We start from the raw sequence: 13,313 nt of genomic DNA on the forward strand, positions 1-13,313 counted from the left end.
AGATATGGGGAATCAGAGGTGGGGAATCAGAGGTTGGGAATCAGAGGCAGGGAATCAGAGGCTGGGAATCAGATGCAGGGAATCAGATGCGGGTATCAGAGGCGGGGAATCAGAGCTGGGGAATCAGAGGTGGGGAATCAGAGTTGGGGAATCAGAGGCGGGGACTTAGATATGAGGAAACAGAGGCGGGGAATCAGAGGCGGGGAAACAGAGGCAGGGAATCAGATATGGGGAATCAGAGGTGGGGAATCAGAGGCAGGGAATCAGATGTGCGGAATCAGAGATGGGGAATCAGAGGCAGGGAATCAGAATCAGAAGCAGGGAATAAGACGCGGGGAATCAGAGGCGGGGAATCAGAGCTGGGGAAGCAGAGGCAGTGAATCAGAGGCGGGGAATCAGAGGCAGGGAATCGGATGTGCGGAATCAGAGATGGGGAATCAGAGGTGGGGAATCAGAGGCGGTGAATCAGACATGGGTAATCAGGGGCGGGGAATCAGAGGCAGGAAATCAGACACGGGGAATCAGAGGCGGGAAATCAGAGCTGGGAAATTAGAGGCAGGGAATCAGAGTTGGGGATTCAGAGGCGGGGAATCAGATATGGGGAAACAGAGGCGGGGAATCAGAGGCGGGAAAATAGAGGCGGGGAATCAGATATGGGGAAACAGAGGCGGGGAATCAGAGGCGGGGAAACAGAGGCGGGGAATCAGATATGGGGAATCAGAGGTGGGGAATCAGAGGTTGGGAATCAGAGGAAGGGAATCAGAGGCTGGGAATCAGATGCAGGGAATCAGATGCGGGGAATCAGAGGCGGGGAATCAGAGCTGGAGTATCAGAGGTGGGGAATCAAAGTTGGGGAATCAGAGGCGGGGACTTAGATATGGGGAATCAGATATGGGGAAACAGGGGCGGGGAATCAGAGGCGGGGAAACAGAGGCGGGGAATCAGATATGGGCAATCAGAGGTGTGGAATCAGAGGTTGGGAATCAGAGGCAGGGAATCAGAGGCGGGGAAACAGAGGCGGGGAATCAGATATGGGGAATCAGAGGTGGCGAATCAAAGGCGGTGAAGCAGAGATGGGGAATCAGGGCAGGGAATCAGAGGCAGGGAATCAAACACGGGGAATCAGAGCTGGGGAATCAGAGGCGGGGAATTAGAGGCTGGGTATCAGAGGCGGGGAATCAGAGGCCGGGAATCAGATATGGGGAAACAGAGGCGGGGAATCAGAGGTGGGGAAACAGAGGCGGGGAATCAGATCTGGGGAATCAGAGGTGGGGAATCAGAGGTTGGGAATCAGAGGCAGGGAATCAGAGGCTTGGAATCAGATGCAGGGAATCAGATGCGGGGAATCAGAGGCGGGGAATCAGAGCTGGGGAATCAGAGGTGGGGAATCAGATTTGGGGAATCAGAGGCGGGGACTTAGATATTGGGAAACAGAGGCGGGGAATCAGAGGCGGGGAAACAGAGGCGGGGAATCAGATATGGGGATTCAGAGGTGGCGAATCAGAGGTTGGGAATCAGAAGAAGGGAATCAGAGGCGAGGAATCAGAGCTGGGGAATCAGAGGCGGGGAATCAGAATTGGGGAATCAGAGATGGGGAATCAGAGATGGGGAATCAGAGGCGGGGAATCAGACGCGGTGAATCAGAGGTGGTGAATCAGAGATGTGGAATCAGAGGCGGGGAATCGGAGGCAGGGAATCAGACGCGGGGAATCAGAGGCGGGGAATCATAGCTGGCGAATCAGAGGCGGGGAATCAGAGGTGGGGAATCAGAGGCGGGGAATCAGATATTGGGAATCAGAGGTGGGGAATCAGAGGCGGGGAAACAGAGGCGGGGAATCAGATATGTGGAATCAGAGGTGGGGAATCAGAGGTTGTAAATCAGAGATGGGGAATCAGAGGCGGGGAATCAGAGGCCGGTAATCAGACGCGGGGAATCAGAGGCGGGGATTCAGAGCTGGGGAATCAGAGGCGGGGAATCAGAGTTGGGGAATCAGAGGCGGGGAATCAGATATGGGGAATCAGAGGCGGGGAGTCAGAGGCGGGGAAACAGAGGCGAGAAATCAGATATGGGGAATCAGAGGTGGGGAATCAGGGGCGGAGTATCAGTGGCAGGGAATCAGAGGCGGGAAATCAGAGGCCGGGAATCAGAGGCGGTGAATCAGAGGCGGGGAATCAGAGGCAGGGAATCGGATGTGCGGAATCAGAGATGGGGAATCAGAGGTGGGGAATCAGAGGCGGTGAATCAGACATGGGTAATCAGAGGCGGGGAATCAGAGGCAGGAAATCAGACACGGGAAATCAGAGGCGGGGAATCAGAGCTGGGGAATTAGATGCAGGGAATTAGAGTTGGGGATTCAGAGGCGGTGAATCAGATCTGGGGAAACAGAGGTGGGGAATCAGAGGCGGGCAAATAGAGGTGGGGAATCAGATATGGGGAAACAGTGGCGTGGAATCAGAGGCGGGGAAACAGAGGCGGGGAATCAGATATGGGGAATCAGAGGTGGGGAATCAGAGCTGGGGAATCAGAGGTGGGGAATCAGAGTTGGGGAATCAGAGGCGGGGTGTTAGATATGTGGAAACAGAGGCGGGGAATCAGAGTCGGGGAAACAGAGGCGGGGAATCAGATATGGGGAATCAGAGGTGGGGAATCAGAGGCAGGGAATCAGATGTGCGGAATCAGAGATGGGGAATCAGAGGCAGGGAATCAGAATCAGAAGCAGGGAATAAGACGCGGGGAATCAGAGGTGGTGAATCAGAGGCGGGCAAATAGAGGCGGGGAATCAGATATGGGGAAACAGAGGCGGGGAATCAGAGGCGGGGAAACAGACATGGGTAATCAGAGGCGGGGAATCAGAGGCAGAAATTCAGACACGGGGAATCAGAGGCGGGGAATCAGAGCTGGGAAATTAGAGGCAGGGAATCAGAGTTGGGGATTCAGAGGCGGGGAATCAGATATGGGGAAACAGAGGCGGGGAATCAGAGGCGGGCAAATAGAGGCGGGGAATCAGATATGGGGAAACAGAGGCGGGGAATCAGAGGCGGGGAAACAGAGGCGGGGAATTAGATATGGGGAATCAGAGGTGGGGAATCAGAGGTTGGGAATCAGAGGCAGGGAATCAGAGGCTGGGAATCAGATGCAGGGAATCAGATGCGGTGAATCAGAGCTGGGGAATTAGAGGTGGGGAATCAAAGTTGGGGAATCAGAGGCGGGGACTTAGATATGGGGAATCAGAGGCTGGGAATCAGATATGGGGAAACAGGGGCGGGGAATCAGAGGCGGGGAAACAGAGGCGGGGAATCAGATATGGGGAATCAGAGGTGTGGAATCAGAGGTTGGGAATCAGAGGCAGGGAATCAGAGGCGGGGAAACAGAGGCGGGGAATCAGATATGGGGAATCAGAGGTGGCGAATCAAAGGCGGTAAAACAGAGATGGGGAATCAGGGCAGGGAATCAGAGGCAGGGAATCAAACACGGGGAATCAGAGCTGGGGAATCAGAGGCGGGGAATTAGAGTTGGGGAATCAGAGGAGGGGAATCAGAGGCGGGGAAACAGAGGCGGGGAATCAGATATGGGGAATCAGAGGCGGGGAATCAGAGGTTGGGAATCAGAGGCAGGGAATCAGAGGCAGGGAATCAGATGTGCGGAATGGGAGATGGGGAATCAGAGGCAGGGAATCAGAGGCGGGGAATCAGAGGTGGGGAATCAGAGGCCGGGAATCAGATATGGGGAAACAGAGGCGGGGAATCAGAGGCAGGGAAACAGAGGCGGGGAATCAGATATGGGGAATCAGAGGTGGGGAATCAGAGTTTGGGAATCAGAGGCAGGGAATCAGAGGCTTGGAATCAGATGCAGGGAATCAGATGCGGGGAATCAGAGGCGGGGAATCAAAGCTGGGGAATCAGAGGTGGGGAATCGGATGTGCGGATTCAGAGATGGGGAATCAGAGGTGGGGAATCAGAGGCGGTGAATCAGACATGGGTAATCAGAGGCGGGGAATCAGAGGACGGAAATCAGACACTGGGAATCAGAGGCGGGGAATCAGAGCTGGGGAATTAGATGCAGGGAATCAGAGTTGGGGATTCAGAGGCGGGGAATCAGATATGGGGAAACAGAGGTGGGGAATCAGAGGTGGGCAAATAGACGCGGGGAATCTGATATGGGGAAACAGAGGCGGGGAATCAGAGGCGTGGAAACAGAGGCGGGGAATCAGATATGGGGAATCAGAGGTGGGGAATCAGAGGTTGGGAATCAGAGGCAGGGAATCAGAGGCTGGGAATCAGATGCAGGGAATCAGATGCGGGTATCAGAGGCGGGGAATCAGAGCTGGGGAATCAGAGGTGGGGAATCAGAGTTGGGGAATCAGAGGCGGGGACTTAGATATGAGGAAACAGAGGCGGGGAATCAGAGGCGGGGAAACAGAGGCAGGGAATCAGATATGGGGAATCAGAGGTGGGGAATCAGAGGCAGGGAATCAGATGTGCGGAATCAGAGATGGGGAATCAGAGGCAGGGAATCAGAATCAGAAGCAGGGAATAAGACGCGGGGAATCAGAGGCGGGGAATCAGAGCTGGGGAAGCAGAGGCAGTGAATCAGAGGCGGGGAATCAGAGGCAGGGAATCGGATGTGCGGAATCAGAGATGGGGAATCAGAGGTGGGGAATCAGAGGCGGTGAATCAGACATGGGTAATCAGGGGCGGGGAATCAGAGGCAGGAAATCAGACACGGGGAATTAGAGGCGGGAAATCAGAGCTGGGAAATTAGAGGCAGGGAATCAGAGTTGGGGATTCAGAGGCGGGGAATCAGATATGGGGAAACAGAGGCGGGGAATCAGAGGCGGGAAAATAGAGGCGGGGAATCAGATATGGGGAAACAGAGTCGGGGAATCAGAGGCGGGGAAACAGAGGCGGGGAATCAGATATGGGGAATCAGAGGTGGGGAATCAGAGGTTGGGAATCAGAGGAAGGGAATCAGAGGCTGGGAATCAGATGCAGGGAATCAGATGCGGGGAATCAGAGGCGGGGAATCAGAGCTGGAGTATCAGAGGTGGGGAATCAAAGTTGGGGAATCAGAGGCGGGGACTTAGATATGGGGAATCAGATATGGGGAAACAGGGGCGGGGAATCAGAGGCGGGGAAACAGAGGCGGGGAATCAGATATGGGCAATCAGAGGTGTGGAATCAGAGGTTGGGAATCAGAGGCGGGGACTTAGATATGAGGAATCAGAGGCAGGGAATCAGAGGCGGGGAAACAGAGGCGGGGAATCAGATATGGGGAATAAGAGGTGGCGAATCAAAGGCGGTGAAGCAGAGATGGGGAATCAGGGCAGGGAATCAGAGGCAGGGAATCAAACACGGGGAATCAGAGCTGGGGAATCAGAGGCGGGGAATTACAGTTGTGGAATCAGAGGAGGGGAATCAGAGGCGGGGAAACAGAGGCGGGGAATCAGATATGGGGAATCAGAGGTGGGGAATCAGAGGTTGGGAATCAGAGGCATGGAATCAGAGGCGGGGAATCAGAGGCCGGGAATCAGATATGGGGAAACAGAGGCGGGGAATCAGAGGCTGGGTATCAGAGGCGGGGAATCAGAGGCCGGGAATCAGATATGGGGAAACAGAGGCGGGGAATCAGAGGTGGGGAAACAGAGGCGGGGAATCAGAGGCTTGGAATCAGATGCAGGGAATCAGATGCGGGGAATCAGAGGCGGGGAATCAGAGCTGGGGAATCAGAGGTGGGGAATCAGAGGTTGGGAATCAGAGGCAGGGAATCAGAGGCTTGGAATCAGATGCAGGGAATCAGATGCGGGGAATCAGAGGCGGGGAATCAGAGCTGGGGAATCAGAGGTGGGGAATCAGATTTGGGGAATCAGAGGCGGGGACTTAGATATTGGGAAACAGAGGCGGGGAATCAGAGGCGGGGAAACAGAGGCGGGGAATCAGATATGGGGATTCAGAGGTGGCGAATCAAAGGCGGTGAATCAGAGATGGGGAATCAGAGGCCGGGAATCAGAGGCAGGGAATCAAACACGTGGAATCAGAGGCGGGGAATCAGAGCTGGGGAATCAGAGGCGGGGAATCAGAGTTGGAGAATCAGAGGCGGGGAATCAGACGCAGGGAATCAATATGGGAAATCAGAGGTGGGGAATCAGAGGTTGGGAATCAGAAGAAGGGAATCAGAGGCGAGGAATCAGAGCTGGGGAATCAGAGGCGGGGAATCAGAATTGGGGAATCAGAGATGGGGAATCAGAGATGGGGAATCAGAGGCGGGGAATCAGACGCGGGGAATCAGAGGTGGTGAATCAGAGATGTGGAATCAGAGGCGTGGAATCGGAGGCAGGGAATCAGACGCGGGGAATCAGAGGCGGGGAATCATAGCTGGCGAATCAGAGGCGGGGAATCAGAGGTGGGGAATCAGAGGCGGGGAATCAGATATTGGGAATCAGAGGTGGGGAATCAGAGGCGGGGAAACAGAGGCGGGGAATCAGATATGTGGAATCAGAGGTGGGGAATCAGAGGTTGTAAATCAGAGATGGGGAATCAGAGGTGGGGAATCAGAGGCCGGTAATCAGACGCGGGGAATCAGAGGCGGGGATTCAGAGCTGGGGAATCAGAGGCGGGGAATCAGAGTTGGGGAATCAGAGGCGGGGAATCAGATATGGGGAATCAGAGGCGGGGAGTCAGAGGCGGGGAAACAGAGGCGAGAAATCAGATATGGGGAATCAGAGGTGGGGAATCAGGGGCGGAGTATCAGTGGCAGGGAATCAGAGGCGGGAAATCAGAGGCCGGGAATCAGAGGCGGTGAATCAGAGGCGGGGAATCAGAGGCAGGGAATCGGATGTGCGGAATCAGAGATGGGGAATCAGAGGTGGGGAATCAGAGGCGGTGAATCAGACATGGGTAATCAGAGGCGGGGAATCAGAGGCAGGAAATCAGACACGGGAAATCAGAGGCGGGGAATCAGAGCTGGGGAATTAGATGCAGGGAATTAGAGTTGGGGATTCAGAGGCGGTGAATCAGATCTGGGGAAACAGAGGTGGGGAATCAGAGGCGGGCAAATAGAGGTGGGGAATCAGATATGGGGAAACAGTGGCGGGGAATCAGAGGCGGGGAAACAGAGGCGGGGAATCAGATATGGGGAATCAGAGGTGGGGAATCAGAGCTGGGGAATCAGAGGTGGGGAATCAGAGTTGGGGAATCAGAGGCGGGGTGTTAGATATGTGGAAACAGAGGCGGGGAATCAGAGTCGGGGAAACAGAGGCGGGGAATCAGATATGGGGAATCAGAGGTGGGGAATCAGAGGCAGGGAATAAGACGCGGGGAATCAGAGGTGGGGAATCAGAGGCGGGCAAATAGAGGCGGGGAATCAGATATGGGGAAACAGAGGCGGGGAATCAGAGGCGGGGAAACAGACATGGGTAATCAGAGGCGGGGAATCAGAGGCAGAAATTCAGACACGGGGAATCAGAGGCGGGGAATCAGAGCTGGGAAATTAGAGGCAGGGAATCAGAGTTGGGGATTCAGAGGCGGGGAATCAGATATGGGGAAACAGAGGCGGGGAATCAGAGGCGGGCAAATAGAGGCGGGGAATCAGATATGGGGAAACAGAGGCGGGGAATCAGAGGCGGGGAAACAGAGGCGGGGAATTAGATATGGGGAATCAGAGGTGGGGAATCAGAGGTTGGGAATCAGAGGCAGGGAATCAGAGGCTGGGAATCAGATGCAGGGAATCAGATGCGGTGAATCAGAGCTGGGGAATTAGAGGTGGGGAATCAAAGTTGGGGAATCAGAGGCGGGGACTTAGATATGGGGAATCAGAGGCTGGGAATCAGATATGGGGAAACAGGGGCGGGGAATCAGAGGCGGGGAAACAGAGGCGGGGAATCAGATATGGGGAATCAGAGGTGTGGAATCAGAGGTTGGGAATCAGAGGCAGGGAATCAGAGGCGGGGAAACAGAGGCGGGGAATCAGATATGGGGAATCAGAGGTGGCGAATCAAAGGCGGTAAAACAGAGATGGGGAATCAGGGCAGGGAATCAGAGGCAGGGAATCAAACACGGGGAATCAGAGCTGGGGAATCAGAGGCGGGGAATTAGAGTTGGGGAATCAGAGGAGGGGAATCAGAGGCGGGGAAACAGAGGCGGGGAATCAGATATGGGGAATCAGAGGCGGGGAATCAGAGGTTGGGAATCAGAGGCAGGGAATCAGAGGCGGGGAATCAGAGGCGGGGAATCAGAGGCAGGGAATCAGATGTGCGGAATGGGAGATGGGGAATCAGAGGCAGGGAATCAGAGGCGGGGAATCAGAGGTGGGGAATCAGAGGCCGGGAATCAGATATGGGGAAACAGAGGCGGGGAATCAGAGGCAGGGAAACAGAGGCGGGGAATCAGATATGGGGAATCAGAGGTGGGGAATCAGAGTTTGGGATTCAGAGGCAGGGAATCAGAGGCTTGGAATCAGATGCAGGGAATCAGATGCGGGGAATCAGAGGCGGGGAATCAAAGCTGGGGAATCAGAGGTGGGGAATCAGAGTTGGGGAATCAGAGGCGGGGACTTAGATATTGGGAAACAGAGGCGGGGAATCAGAGGCGGGGAAACAGAGGCGGGGAATCAGATATGGGGAATCAGAAGTGGGGAATCAGAGGCAGGGAATCAGATGTACGGAATCAGAGATGGGGAATCAGAGGCAGGGAATCAGAATCAGAAGCAGGGAATAAGACGCGGGGAATCAGAGGTGGGGAATCAGAGCTGGGGAAGCAGAGGCAGTGAATATGAGGCGGGGAATCAGAGGCAGGGAATCGGATGTGCGGAATCAGAGGCGGGGAATCAGAGGCGGGCAAATAGAGGCGGGGAATCAGATATGCGAAACAGAGGCGGGGAATCAGAGGCTTGGAAACAGACATGGGTAATCAGAGGCGGGGAATCAGAGGCAGAAATTCAGACACGGGGAATCAGAGGCGGGGAATCAGAGCTGGGAAATTAGAGGCAGGGAATCAGAGTTGGGGATTCAGAGGCGGGGAATCAGATATGGGGAAACAGAGGCGGGGAATCAGAGGCGGGGAATCAGATATGGGGAAACAGAGGCAGGGAATCAGAGGCGGGGAATGAGAGGCGGGGAATCACAGGCGGGGAATCAGAGGCAGGGAATAGAACGCGGGGAATCAGAGGCAGGGAATCAGAGCTGGGGAATCAGAGGCGGGGAATCATAGTGGGAATCAGAGGCGGGGAATCAGATATGGGGAAACAGAGGCGGGGAATCAGAGGCGGGGAAACAGAGGCGGGGAATCAGATATGGGGAATAGGATGCGGGGAATCAGAGGCGGGGAATCAGAGCTGGGGAATCAGAGGCGGGGAATCAGAGTTGGTGCATCAGAGGTGGGGAATTAGATATGGGGAAACAGAGGCGGGGAATCAGAGGCGGGGAAACAGAGGCGGGGAATCAGATATGGGGAATTAGAGGTGGGGAATCAGAGGCAGGGAATCAGATGTGCGGAATCAGAGATGGGGAATCAGAGGCAGGGAATCAGAATCAGAAGCGGGGAATCAGAGGCCTGGAATCAGATGCTGGGAATAAGAGGCCGGGAATCAGAGGTGGGGAATCAGAGTCCGGGAATCAGAGATTGGGATTAAAAGGCGGGGAATGAGATATGGAGAATCAGAGGCGGGGAATCAGAGGCGGGGAAACAGAGGTGGGGATTCAGATATGGGGAATCAGTGGTGGCGAATCAAAGGCGGTGAATCAGAGATGGGGAATCAGAGGCGGGGAATCAGAGGCAGGGAATCAAACACGGGGAATCAGAGGCGGGGAATCAGAGCTGGGGAATCAGAGGCGGGGAATCAGAGTTGGGGAATCAGAGGCGGGGAATCAGATATGGGGAAACAGGGTCGGGGAATCAGAGGCGGGGAAACAGAGGCGGGGAATCAGATATGGGGAATCAGAGGTGTGGAATCAGAGGTTGGGAATCAGAGGCAGGGAATCAGAGGCGGGGAAACAGAGGCAGGGAATCAGATCTGGGGAATCAGTGGCGGGGAAGTAGAGTTGGGGAATCAGAGGCGGGGAATCCGAGGCAGGGAAACAGAGGCGGGGAATCAAACACGGGGAATCAGAGGTGGGGAATCAGAGGTTGGGAATCAGAGGCAGGGAATCAGAGGCGGGGAATCGGAGGCGGGGAATCAGAGGCAGGGAATCAGATGTGCGGAATCGGAGATGGGGAATCAGATGCAAGAAATCAGAGGCGGGGAATCAGAGGCGGGGAATCAGATATGGTGAAACAGAGGCGGGGAATCAGAGGCGGGGAAACAGAGGCGGGGAATCAGATATGGGGAATCAGAGGTGGGGAATCAGAGTTTGGGAATCAGAGGCATGGAATCAGAGGCTTGGAATCAGATGCAGGGAATCAGATGCGGGGAATCAGAGGCGGGGAATCAGAGCTGTGGAATCAGAGGTGGTGAATCAGAGTTGGGGAATCAGAGGCGGGGACTTAGATATTGGGAAACAGAGGCGGGGAATCAGAGGCGAGGAAACAGAGGCGGGGAATCAGAAATGGGGAATCAGAGGTTGGGAATCAGAGGCAGGGGATCAGATGTGCGGAATCAGAGATGGGGAATCAAAGGCAGGGAATCAGAATAAGAAGCAGGGAATCAGAGGCCGGGAATCAGAGGCCGGAATCAGATGCCGGGAATAAGAGGCCGGGAATCAGAGGTGGGGAATCAGAGTCCGGGAATCAGAGATGGGGAATCAGATATGGGGAAACAGAGGCAGGGAATCAGAGGCGGGGAATGAGAGGCGGGGAATCAGATATGGGGAAACAGAGGCGGGGAATCAGAGGCGGGGAATCAGATATGGGGAAACAGAGGCAGGGAATCAGAGGCGGGGAATGAGAGGCGGGGAATCACAGGCGGGGCATCAGAGGCAGGGAATAGAACGCGGGGAATCAGAGGCAGGGAATCAGAGCTGGGGAATCAGAGGCGGGGAATCATAGTGGGAATCAGAGGCGGGGAATCAGATATGGGGAAACAGAGGCGGGGAATCAGAGGCGGGGAAACAGAGGCGGGGAATCAGATATGGGGAATAGGATGCGGGGAATCAGAGGCGGGGAATCAGAGCTGGGGAATCAGAGGCGGGGAATCAGAGTTGGTGCATCAGAGGTGGGGAATTAGATATGGGGAAACAGAGGCGGGGAATCAGAGGCGGGGAAACAGAGGCGGGGAATCAGATATGGGGAATCAGAGGTGGGGAATCAGAGGCAGGGAATCAGATGTGCGGAATCAGAGATGGGGAATCAGAGGCAGGGAATCAGAATCAGAAGCGGGGAATCAGAGGCCTGGAATCAGATGCTGGGAATAAGAGGCCGGGAATCAGAGGTGGGGAAACAGAGGTGGGGAATCAGATATGGGGAATCAGTGGTGGCGAATCAAAGGCGGTGAATCAGAGATGGGGAATCAGAGGCGGGGAATCAGAGGCAGGGAATCAAACACGGGGAATCAGAGGCGGGGAATCAGAGCTGGGGAATCAGAGGCGGGGAATCAGAGTTGGGGAATCAGAGGCGGGGAATCAGATATGGGGAAACAGGGTCGGGGAATCAGAGGCGGGGAAACAGAGGCGGGGAATCAGATATGGGGAATCAGAGGTGTGGAATCAGAGGTTGGGAATCAGAGGCAGGGAATCAGAGGCGGGGAAACAGAGGCAGGGAATCAGATCTGGGGAATCAGTGGCGGGGAAGTAGAGTTGGGGAATCAGAGGCGGGGAATCAGAGGCAGGGAAACAGAGGCGGGGAATCAAACACGGGGAATCAGAGGTGGGGAATCAGAGGTTGGGAATCAGAGGCAGGGAATCAGAGGCAGGGAATCAGAGGCGGGGAATCAGAGGCAGGGAATCAGATGTGCGGAATCGGAGCTGGGGAATCAGATGCAAGAAATCAGAGGCGGGGAATCAGAGGCGGGGAATCAGAGGCCGGGAATCAGATATGGTGAAACAGAGGCGGGGAATCAGAGGCGGGGAAACAGAGGCGGGGAATCAGATATGGGGAATCAGAGGCGGGGAATCAGAGTTTGGGAATCAGAGGCATGGAATCAGAGGCTTGGAATCAGATGCAGGGAATCAGATGCGGGGAATCAGAGGCGGGGAATCAGAGCTGTGGAATCAGAGGTGGTGAATCAGAGTTGGGGAATCAGAGGCGGGGACTTAGTTATTGGGAAACAGAGGCGGGGAATCAGAGGCGAGGAAACAGAGGCGGGGAATCAGAAATGGGGAATCAGAGGTTGGGAATCAGAGGCAGGGGATCAGATGTGCGGAATCAGAGATGGGGAATCAAAGGCAGGGAATCAGAATCAGAAGCAGGGAATCAGAGGCCAGGAATCAGAGGCCGGAATCAGATGCCGGGAATAAGAGGCCGGGAATCAGAGGTGGGGAATCAGAGTCCGGGAATCAGAGATGGGGATTCAGAGGCGGGGAATGAGATATGGGGAATCAGAGGCGGGGAATCAGAGGCGGGGAAACAGAGGCGGGGAATCAGATATGGGGAATCAAAGGTAGGGAATCAGGGGCGGGGTATCAGTGGCAGGGAATCAGAGGCGGGAAATCAGAGGCCGGGAATCAGAGGCGGTGAATCAGAGGCGGTGAATCAGAGGCAGGGAATCGGATGTGCGGAATCAGAGATGGGGAATCAGAGGTGGGGAATCAGAGGCGGTGAATCAGACATGGGTAATCAGAGGCGGGGAATGAGAGGCAGGAAATCAGACACGGGGAATCAGAGGCGGGGAATTAGAGCTAGGGAATTAGATGCAGGGAATCAGAGTTGGGGATTCAGAGGCGGGGAATCAGATATGGGGAAATAGAGGTGGGGAACCAGAGTTGGGCAAATAGAGGCGGGGAATCCGATATGGGGAAACAGAGGCGGGGATTCAGAGGCGTGGAAACAGAGGCGGGGAATCAGATATGGGGAATCAGAGGTGGGGAATCAGAGGTTGGGAATCAGAGGCAGGGAATCAGAGGCTGGGAATCAGATGCAGGGAATCAGATGTGCGGAATCAGAGATGGGGAATCAGAGGCAGGGAATCAGAATCAGAAGCGGGGAATCAGAGGCCTGGAATCAGATGCTGGGAATAAGAGGCCGGGAATCAGAGGTGGGGAATCAGAGTCCGGGAATCAGAGATTGGGATTAAAAGGCGGGGAATGAGATATGGAGAATCAGAGGCGGGGAATCAGAGGCGGGGAAACAGAGGTAGGGAAACAGATATGGGGAATCAGTGGTGGCGAATCAAAGGCAGTGAATCAGAGATGGGGAATCAGAGGCGGGGAATCAGAGGCAGGGAATCA

Source organism: Narcine bancroftii, chromosome 2 (genome assembly GCF_036971445.1).
Source record: "Narcine bancroftii isolate sNarBan1 chromosome 2, sNarBan1.hap1, whole genome shotgun sequence".
Lineage (NCBI taxonomy): Eukaryota > Metazoa > Chordata > Chondrichthyes > Torpediniformes > Narcinidae > Narcine > Narcine bancroftii.